The sequence below is a fragment of the Excalfactoria chinensis genome, chromosome 3, assembly GCF_039878825.1.
Source record: "Excalfactoria chinensis isolate bCotChi1 chromosome 3, bCotChi1.hap2, whole genome shotgun sequence".
Taxonomy (NCBI): Eukaryota; Metazoa; Chordata; class Aves; order Galliformes; family Phasianidae; genus Excalfactoria; species Excalfactoria chinensis.
This window is the reverse complement of record NC_092827.1, coordinates 90,127,280-90,138,627: the sequence shown is the minus strand read 5'-3', so window position 1 is coordinate 90,138,627 and position 11,348 is coordinate 90,127,280. Positions and strand designations below refer to the sequence as shown.

Here is an 11,348-nt window from a genome sequence, read left to right as displayed (position 1 = left end):
GAAGCTGTGGTCTTTAAGCCAGATCACCTGTGGTCATTAAGCAGAGAGCAGAGGTCTTTGTTTTCTAAGGCATATCATGTCCTCAGGCATCTCATTTCCAAACAACAGCAGCTCTGTGCCAGAGACCTCTGTTCATTCTCCATCTCCAGTGCATTGGAGAGGATTCCTGGCAGAAACAAGCACCGTGGTACAAAGCCCTGCTCATTGCATGGTCAAGCTCCAGAACCAAGAGAAGAGTCATTCCCAGTTCCATATAAAGCTCAGCTAAGCCACTCAGCTCAAACTACGTTTGTTCTTCTGTTTTGCAAGACTGCTGAGAAGTTGTTGATATCAAATATACCCTTGTAAGGGTCCGAAGGTTTTTGCATTTTCATTTTATATTTTTATTTGCCTGATACATTGTTTTCAATGTGTGAATAAAAGGCCCGTGGAGAAATGTGTTCCATGCTAGGAGTGGAAAGGATAAACCCTTAGGCCAAGTCATAGATAAACACCGCTGGAAGATGGAGATCTCAAATGCCTTACCAGAAACCAGATGCTTCAGTCCTATTGACCATCTGTGAAAACTGTGTATCAAAAATTGTTTTGAGACTGTTCCTCTGACTCTTGTGAATGAGAAATCTATTGTAGTGCAAAGTATCACAAACGCAGTAATAGGTTAATGCTGGAGAGTTAACAACTGATAGACTTAAAGGGTTGCCTGAATATGTCATGAGCTTTGAACCCAATTAATAACCATTGTGCCACTTGCTCTATCACCAGAAGTTAATAACATCAAATAAGAGTAAGAAGAAACCTCTGCTGAGAAGTTAAATTGTTTCTCTGTTTAAATTTATCTAGAAGGGAATGCATTTTTAGGAAAGGTTTAATCACTAGGCCAGCCAGGAGATACTTAGTACAAAATGGGTTAACCAAGCTGCTAGTAAAATCCTGCTGCAGACGTGGTGAGAATGGCCGGTGCTGATCTATAGCAGGCACACAAGGGATTTTTAACGTAAAGGCCTCCCATACTGAACTGCCAGAGTGTTCTTAACACTGGTGAAAAGCCAGAAAAACATGGGGAAAAACCATCACCTGTCCGGAATATGAACAGTGCAAACATCATAAGGAAAAAAGACTGGTTACAGAGCAACACGTGCTCAGTTCTGACCTGAGGGGTGATGGGGTCCATTTTAAATAGGGGGAATATCCCAAATATTTATAGGAATTGTGGCTGCCGAATTCATGCCTCTCCTCAAGGCAGGGAATCCTCCCCAGTGTCACCCACAGAATGAGATGAATGGAAGCCACTTCCACAAGAAAAGGAATATTAGTTGATAAGTCTTATCCTGCATTTAGTTAATTACTACGTGAATTGCTTTAATGCTACACAAAATATGCAGCTGTGTTTAATGAGCTGCAAAAGCGTTCGCTGGGCAAACTTTTAATAATATTGCTGCTCTCACAGAGGAAAACTGCTGCAGGGGAAAATGTATCTGTTCACACCTAAACTGTTGTGAGTGACAGCTCGACGGCTATTATCTTTAGGGCACACAGTCATTTTCATTAGTATGAAACGCTAAAATATTTATGCTTATCTCTAGCATGCAGCCTTCTGGGCAGACTGCGAGCCCAGCTGCGCTGGTGACAGGGAATGCAATTCCAGGGTAGGTTAAATAGAGCAGGAGAGCAAAGTTGACCTCTGCTTCTTTTGGTTTTCTGTCATAGCGTGCATTTCTTGAGCCTCAGCCCTGGAAACCACCTCACGCTTCTGCACCAGTCAAGGAGACCTAGAAGATCTGCTTTGCAAGAGTAGAAGGCCGCACCACCGTCAGAGTTTGTACAGAGCTGCATGTATGCTGGTTAGCTCACCTTAAGCACCATGTCACTTCCTAAGCACGCTGTGAGCATGTGGTCACAGGAAATGAGAAATGAGCAGCGCAGAGGCAGGCTGTTAGTCTCAGGGTGCCCAAGGGAGAGGTTATTGGAGCTTCCTTCAAAGCAGCAGCTGCTGGCTGCAGGCAGCCCAGTGCCCCGATGCCTTTGGGATGTGCTGCTCCGGTTTTGGCACGCTCCCACTTCCCGAGTGTTTCTCCTCCCATCCTTGGCTTCCCAGACTGCAGGCACATTCCACGTTCAGGCACTTGAGATGGAGCCGAGGGCTGCTTTTCCTCATCATGCTGCCTGCCAGCACCTCACCTTGTGTCAGGTTTGGAGCGCTCCCAGTCCCGCACACCTCCATTGTACCTCTGCAGGTGGTCAGGCAATCCTGCAGCAGCCAGGGTACGGGTTGGGTGATCTAAGCTTTGAAGAAGGTCTGCAGCTTCTGTACCTCACTGCAGTTGGAAAACAGTCAATTGATGGGTCCAGCTGCCTGGCAGAGAGGGGCAACTCACCGACAGTGTTTTTCTGGAAACTCGCCCCAGGAGCCCGCTGCTGCCACACAGTGACGTTCTGTATCCTGATGGATTGAGACAACCTGAATTACTCAGAGATCCGAGAACACCTTGAGAAGCATTTGTTTACCTTTTCTGAGAAGAAACCCAGTCACTTGGGAAGCCGAGTTTCAGAGATGTTTTAAACATCTATAAACAAAGCCAAATATTTTGACTGTGGAGATGTAGAAGCTGCCTTGCATTACAAATACCGGCAGAAGCACATTCGGCGTGATTAGGCTGATGGATACTCTGCCTTCCTGCTATTTGCTGCCTCATTCAGAATAAAGTACCAGTGCTCTGAATTTAAACTCCGAATACATGATTATATTCCCAGCACAAAAAAATGTTTTAGTACTTTCTGATTTTCAGAATACTTGAGAAGGGCCGAGTGCAAACGTTTTGCCTCTATCATTTCTTGAGGACAGAAACCATTAGCTGCAGCAGGAGCTACATCTTAACTATGCAATTACACTTACGTCCTGTCATCAGCCATTAATGCCTGGGGGAGAGAGCGTTTACTGTGGAATTATGCTGAAAAAGAAATAAAGCACCTGTGTGCCAGGAAAATCCTGGCTTGGCTCTCTCAGCAGTAGTGGCCAGCCCTGTTAGCTCCACCTCCTGATGAATGTTCTCGTTACCTCTCGGTTTATGGCTCTCTGCTCAGGTTTCTATCACTCACCTGCGAGGAAGGGCTCTGAATGTCAGTGCTTACAGCCTCAAGCACTGCTTCAATGGATGCCCAGAACTGTAACCTCTGTCGCCTGGGAAGCAGAGCATAGCATGAGTTCAGCTGCTTCCATCCAAGCCAGAAGCTTCCCCACCTTGCCTTTTGTATCAATCTACTCTCTGCATTAAAATTTCATGCTGAGCCTCCAGAAGAAGTATAAGCATATTCTGGAAATATATGTAGGGCCATAAAATCCCACTTCGTACTCTGCTATTTTCGATTCATGACTTTAAAGGAGGCTCACAAGATATTTTACTGGCTTAGTTACTGGATGGGAAACGACTCATGGATGGAGCTGAGAGCTTGCTTGAGATTTCTTCCAAAGCAGGCAACTCTCCTCTGAGCCTCTTTGATCTTCAGTAACAAGACCTCCCAAGAGACTTACAGCTCTTCCTGGTTACTGCCAGGCTAAAGAGAACAGTGTTTTTTTTCTCCCTTTTTTCTGCTATTGAAGCATTCTGCCTTCTGGGCAAAGCCTGATTTGTCTTAAAAAAAGGGAGAGACAGATTAAGGAAGGAGGACAGCAAAACTGAGGCCAGCCAAATCTTTGTCATACAAGAGCTAAACTGAAAGGAGATGAAGGATGAGAGTCTGTCCCTCATCAGCCCATAGAGGGAGGAAGAGGCAGTATTTATGGCATTAGTGTCCAACCTTTTGGCTTGCCTGCACCGCATTGGCTGAAGAGGAATTGGCTGAACTGGGGCCGCATATATATAGGTGGCACCAACAGTAATGCCTCCAATTTATTTCCATGGAAACTACAACAGATGCAAAGAGAACAATAATACTATTTAATAGAGCAAATTCTTAGCTATGAACATTATTTTTCTACGCCGTCACCACCATTAGCTGTGCATTTTCACCAGTGAGGAACAAACGCCTGTGTGCTGCATTCATAACAATCTGCACCAGCTGGAACGCACCACCCACCGCCTCACGGTGCTCACACCCACTGTTTGGTCCCCGTAAATGTTCAGCAAGCGTTGACGAATGTCAGCGGGTTCAATTTTCTCCACATGGAGGAATTCAGCTCCACGCCTTTGCTCCACACACACTTCCATATAAGCCACAGCACGGTCAGACTGCCCCTCTGCTGCCGTCTGTCACACAGCAACAGAATGAAACGAGATACTGGCTCAGCCTCTGCTGCCGTACCACCACCATCCTCCTCTGATGCTGTGACGGAATAAGAGGCGTTACTTTCAGAGCAGTCCTCATCAAAATGTGATAGTTTATATGAGTAAAAAAGCTTACCTTTATATTTTTATTAAAATAAATAGATAAATAAATAAGAGGGTAAGAAAAGCACAGAGCCAGTGGGATGCATGGTTTTGTTTTTGTGACACTAATGCATCAGTAGTTGTAGAGGCAGATACAGTATCGTTTGGACTGACGCTGGGGTTAAATCAACCTCTTCATCTCACTTTTCTTTGCTATTACTACCACAGGCAACAGCCCCTTGCAGAGAACACAGAGAAGAACCAAGAGAAGCAGCTGCTCCCCGACCCTGCCAGCTGTGATTTCTCAAGTCCCTTAGAAGCCCAGAGCTCGGATTTCTATAACACTTATAAAATAGCAAAGAGCACGTACCTCCACAGAGCAACAAGTTGCTCTCATCCTTCATACCCAATGTAAAGGTGCTGTTTCCTCTGCTGTACCCATCGCTCAATGCAGGTTTTCCTCTGGACACACACACAGCATTAGGCTGAGGAGAGAGGAGATGGCTGTCTGCCCTCTTCAGAGTCATAACTATCATAGAATCACAGAACCACTAAGGCTGGTAACGACCACCAAGATCATCATGTCCAACCACCAACCCACCCCCACCATGCTCACTAACCACATCCCATAGCCCCACATTTCTAGAACACCTCCAGGGATGGTGGAGTCAGCGCCTCCCTGGGCAGCCTGTGCCACTGCATTACCACTCTTAATGAGAAATGTTATTGTTTCCTAATATCCAACCTGAACCTCCCCTGGCACAGATTTTATACATGTTCCTCCAGGTCAGCTGTGCTGGTGAGTTTTAGTATCTCCGGCTCTCGCTCCTTCCTGCTAAAGTAGAAATGCCTTGTGAGAATGGTGTGGTTCTGACATACATTGTATAGTGAAAATGAGGAAAAAAAATCGCTTTGGAATATTTTGTCTCATCTGTTATTATTTGTTGAACTTCTTTTTTACTATTCTGACACAGTGGGGAAAAAAATACGGATTCAGTATCGCTACAGGAAAATGCCATGGTCCAAAATCAGTATTTCTGAGACTCTCCATGTTATAGGAGAGTTATTTCAACCTTTTAACCAGTTCAGTGCTTTCTGCTTTCTTTTCAACAGCTGCCCAAACACAGCACAAATATACCAGCCCATGTGCACACCCACAGCAGCTTCTTAGGAACACTTTGGTGCCCAAGAAACGTGGCTGCTAACCTCTGTTCCATCTTCAACCTGCCCAATGCAGAGCAACTCTTATATTCCTCATTTTTATGCAGAGCAAGTAATTCACTTTTGAGAATGAGTCTTTTTGCTGCCATGTTCACAGCATTCTTGGCTGCAAAGTCTAGTCTGCATTTGCCAAAGCTGCAAGAACTGGACCCTTCTTGACAGCTGATTTTATTCCTAAATCCCTTCATGGCTTGAGGATGCACTGGTTGGTCCAGCCACCCCGACCTCCTTCTTTTAGCACACTCTTCCACATGGGTTTCCTTGTTGAGTACTCGTTCCCTTTGGGAACCTTCCTTTCTCTAAGGCAGTTGGGTACAAACCCATCACAGCCAAGGTCTTGAACAAGCTTGCTACTGAAAGAGAAACAATGGGTGTTTATTAACAGTAGGTATAAGAGATGTTTTACAGAGGGTTTGTCCCACATAACCATGTGCAGAGATGAGAAATAAATCCAATCCTTGCTGTTTACAGCTGTCTGTACAGCTGAATCATCACCATGGCTTATTTTAAGGGTCAATGTAGCAGATGCTGTTGTAGAGGGAAAAAAAAAGTCCAGAAAACTATTCTTAAGGCCTGCAGTTCAGCAGGTTCCTCCAGAGCTTTTCTCCTTCATTGCTTTCCCCCCCCCCCCTTTTCTAAGGAGGAGGTGAAAGATGTTAACATGTGAGATTTGGAGGGATAAGCACAGTGATTTGAGTCTCTGTTTAACTAGATGCTACTGGAAACACCGTTTTGAGCTTTGTTAATTATTCTAAAATCAACATTTTCCTTAAAAGCACTAAAATCTTCTTTCTGTAGACATGCCAGCCATAAATACTGGCAATACTTGACATACCTTTTCTTTAGGAATAGACAGTGCTTGCCTCTGAGCACTTACAACAAACCTAACCTCTCAAATGCTTCAATAAATGCTTTTACACAGTTGCAGGACCCACTCTCCCTTTTTTCTCCCATTGCTTCTATCCAGAGCTGTGCAACCAACTGACTTCCCATTTCCTTAACAGCTAAAGAAAAGAAAAAGCTTCCATTACCCTTTTTTGTTTTGTAAGCGAGGTCCCGAAAAGCAAAACATGCATTCACATTGGCCAATGAATTTCAGCTGGAACATAACTTAAAAATAGAAGTTGACAAGAGTATAAATTAGCATTAAAAGCCCAACGCGGTGCACTGAAAAAGGCAAGATCAACATTTTCTGAGTTGCTGTGAGCAATCTGGTGAAGATGGCACAGACTCGGTAGGACATTGTCGTGTCAGCTGAATCCGATGTGTTGCTGTTGCATGTTTATGAAGCAGTTGTTCTTTCTTTGCTCTACAGACTGTGGGCTGCTGCTGTGGCCGCAGACACCACGTTGTGCTGAGCAGAAGGTATATTCTTGCAGTGTCTCAGAGAGACTTACTAAGTGCACTGAGCAAAGGCTGTGGCACTAAGGAGCAGGTGCTGGTCTAGCTTCACCCTCAGTGAAATCCTGCTAACTGCAACTCCTTTTGAAACTCCTTTTCAGTGCTAATACTTATAGGCTTGATATTTCAGTCCTTCAAGGGATGCTTACTCCTATTCAAAACTCACATTTGAATTCTACTTGTGTTGGTCTGGAGCGTCGCTTTGTTCCCTAGATATATCCTGGATGAGATCTCATGGGATTTTCATGGATTTTCCTACATGCAGACATATGCAGGCCAGATAGACATAGGTTCCTGTTAAAATCATCAGCAGCCAGGCCCTTACACTAGGGTAGGGCTGGCAGGATCTAGGCTTTACATCCCAAAAGGGTTTTATAACATGAAGTTAATTACATCTGATGTTTCAACTCCTCTGTTCCGTAGAGCTCATAATGAGACTCTGGCAAATAACTTCTGAATAATTTGTTGCATGAATTCAATCGCTTTCCCAGCTCACAAAAGCCACGAATAGGCTGCATTTCCTCTAATGTATTCACTGCTGACTGAACGAATGGAAACACGCATTTCCCCAGCTTGCCTTCCTTGGAGGGGAGTCTGGCTATGGAAACAGTGCTGCTCTTACCATTGCTCAGCAGGAAGGGTCAGCTAATCCCAGCTGGCCACACTTACCCTCCTGGGTTTTGCATCTGTCTGAGTGTTTTCACGCCCCTATCCTGGTAGGATGTCCTCAGCTGAAACAGCATTAATAGCACACCAATGTCTTAGCTGCGGCTGAGATGGATTGCTGAGATAAAACTTCTTGGTTTCCAATTTCACTGGTGATGGGAGTGAGCAAATGGCTGTGTGCTGTTTAGCTGCTTGCTCAGTTAAACCACAGCACCTACGAACCAACCCACAAGGAGTCATGGTTGTAGGGTAACCCCACAATCCTGGTCTCCACAACATTGAGAACGCGGCAAAGCTGGCAGCTACCCCCAGCCTTCACCATGTTGTATTTTCTCAGAAGATTTTCCCAGCAAGCAGCAGCCAGGGATGGGAGATGGGACATGACCTGTCACAGCCTATAGAATGAGCCAGAGGCTTATTCTGGAAGCATGGAGTTCAGTGCATACCCCGCACCAGGAAGAGCTTGAAGTGCTGATAACCCTGCTTTGAGTTCACAGGCTGATAAGCTTCTACAGTGGTTTCACTCTCAGATATAGAAATACTTTTTTGACAGGTTCCCTCTAATAAATCTGGCTGCCTCAGGAGCCCAGCACTAGGCAGCATCACAACACTAATTAAAAACCATTCTGCACAAAACAGTGGAAAGAGAAGAGGAATGGGCTGTTTGTGCCTAGCAGAGCATGCCACTTCCAGAAGAGTGCTGGTGGAGCACTCAGTATGCTGAAACCCCCGGGTCCCCAAACCCCACATGGCTTTCCAGCACAAGTGATCTAGGTGATAGTCAATGGCTGGGCAGAAGTCAGAAGTCCCATTTACACCCAGAGGGACATTGCCCTGTTTCCTGCAGGCCAAGGGGACTGGGATTTCTGTGAGGATGGCCATCCTCAACAGGCTCTTGTGGCAGTGCCAGGCACAAGCAAAAAGTCTCTATTTGCGGAGAGAAAAGTTCCTGAAAGAGCCAGCATGCTGAGGCTGTACATGGCAGACACAGAACCCCAGGTCCTCTCTTAAAATCAGCCTGTTCGCAACCTCAAACATTATGTCCCCCCCATTCAGCACAGTAGTATTACTTTGCTCTTAGGGGGGAAAGAAACCTGGAATTGAGTCTGAAATTGGCTGCAAGTAAAACTCACCAAAACTGCAAAGTCAACCCCACCAGACTGGGGTTTTTTTTCCTTTCAAATTGTAACAGCTAATATCCAAAATATCTCCATGACAATTTCTGCGGGACAGAACAGTACGCATTTTTCTTCTCTCAATGCACTTACCTAAGGTTGGTCTTGGGACATAGGTAAGAACTGGATAGCCCTGCTGTGCTTTAGGGTTTGTAATTCAACCCTGGGATGACCTATCAGAGGACCAGATTCTCTGTTCCTGGAGGTTTTCCGAATTTATTCATATCTAGTGCTGGTGACAACAGGGGATGGGACTGGAAGCTCTTGAAATCCCTTCCCACCAGCACTTCTGGGAGCACTGAAGAGCAACTCTCCTTTCCAGGGAAGGCACTGCCATACCCTAAAACAGCTCATCCTGCCCCACTGAAGGCAGCTGTGGGGCCCTCAGACAACTCGTCCTCCTCATCCTTGCCTGGTGAAAGCAACCCTATTGCAAGCAGCAGGGTTTCTCTTGAGTGTCTCTGTTCTTGCCTCTCTTTGCTTCGGTATGTCACTGAAAGCAATGCCAAATTTATAGCCAGGAGACTTGCGCTGATCATGGCATGACTAAGGCTCAATGATTTTCTTTCCTGATCTACCTGTCTTATTTCAGAGGACACTCGTTTCATTGCAAGCACACAAAGGTCCTAACAGTGATAATAACTCAGTGAGACACAGCATTATGTTTCTCTTACTGGCCACATGTTTTTTCACTCTGAAAGACTATGGCCTTCAGATATTACTTCCATAAAGAACATAGTGATGTTGTGCCATGACAGCTGAGTTTTCCACATCCAGCACAGACCTTTTTCAAAACAAGAGGACAAACGTACACGGTACTTTCACTGCTCATACTTCTGGACAACTGCTTTCTACCCAGAGGGTTTCCTGGAGCTGCAATTTATTTTTTTAATAGACCAAACAGACGCACCTTCCAAGTGCTGTCCTGCACCCAGAGCGCCCTTTGGAAAGGAGTTCTGCAAATTTACAGCCAGAGTATATTGACTTGCCTCCTTCCCATTTATTCTGGACTTGATCTCAAGGAGCATCATTTTATGACCACAGGCTCTTACCCCATCAATCACTATTAATGTCCTTCAAAACAATCATGATTTGGTAGAGCTCCATCACATGCTCTCCCAAGGCTTTGCTTTTCCAAGTCCCAGCCTACATGACTTATCACTGTTCTTAGGGAGGCTGTTACAGACCTCTGTATTCTTCCCATTCTGCTCCATCCTTTGGAGATGGGGATCAGAACTGAACACTGTATGCAGCCTGATAACAGTCCATGGATTGTTTTGAGAAGCACAGCAAATACCCTCTATTTTATCTCTGTTCCTTCCCATTTAATTACAGATTTTTGGGTGAGCTGTGGCACACCCAAGACTTGTTTGTATCATGCCCATCAGTCTCTCCCTTTCAACAACCAGCTCACAACCCATCATCCTGTACATGAAGACAGGAGGTTTCCATCCCCATTATATGACTTTGTGCCTGCTTTCATCTGCTCCTGAAATGCCAGTAATTTTTCCTTGTTCTGGTAATGAAGGATTATTTTTTGAGAATAATTTCTAAACATTGCCTTTTTCATTAATTTTGTACTAAAAATTTCAAAGATGCTTCATTCTCCTTTTCTTCCTTGTTAACTGCCTCCCTTCCAAATAAAACAACACTGGAGAGCAGATATCATTTTGAGAAACATTTGGTAAGAGAAGATTGACAGAAGTATTTTCTGACCCCCATCAAGCCTTTCCATTTCCTTTATCATTACAGCTTGAAAATCTCAGCTTCAAAGCAAACCTGGGTAAGCAAAGAAATCCTTCACAAGCAGGCACTGAGATAAGACACAAACACTCTATCTGCACAGACTTGTTAGATATGGGAAGGGTTCTTGTGGAGAGCACCAGTATGCATACTTACTTGACAAGGAGGGCCCCAAAGAAACTTATCTTTTGGTTGAAGATTCAATGCTGCTGTAAGGTGAAAACAATACAAAGACGGTAATAATACAAGAAAGGATGGTGATAAATATCCAAAAGGTTATCTATAGGAAAAACTCACCAGTATAGAAGCCTTCAGTCTGGCTGGAAAACACTGAGGCAATCTCCACAGAGGAACAATCTCCAAGAGATGCTGCCTTAGTGGTGGTCAGCCCTTAAATGAAGTCTAGAAGAGGTGGAGTCAAGTTCCACCCCTTCCAGGAGCACAGCTGAATTACCCTCACCTGTGCTCCCACAGCTGACCCAACACTTGCCTCAGCTGATTAATTAGAGGTTCAGGCTGTGATTACCAGTTTCCCATACAGCCGCTAATGGTAGCAATTGCTTAGTAAAAGTAGCTTCTAGTTTAACAGCCTGTCTTGTTTGAGCAATTACATGGTGTTGCACTATTAAGGTCCACTAACTAAACAGTTCAGTGTCATGTTCTGCTACCTTCCAAATCATTGCATAAGGACATTATAATTAACCTTCATGATCTGCCAGTATCATAACAGCAACAGGAGAAAGAAACGGGGAAAGTCAAGGAAAATACTTTAAAGAAA

At 44.7% G+C, this 11,348-nt stretch overlaps 1 long non-coding RNA gene across 1 annotated transcript; it reads right to left on the bottom strand.

Moving 5' to 3' along the window:
- Window positions 1-3,827: 3,827 nt before the first annotated feature.
- On the bottom strand, window positions 3,828-10,920 carry LOC140250528 (uncharacterized). Its single transcript, XR_011903197.1, has 5 exons — window positions 10,868-10,920; window positions 10,727-10,779; window positions 5,110-5,199; window positions 4,735-4,849; window positions 3,828-4,320 (listed from the first exon to the last, which is right to left on the bottom strand). It is a non-coding gene; the product is annotated as an uncharacterized lncRNA (long non-coding RNA).
- Window positions 10,921-11,348: the final 428 nt, after the last annotated feature.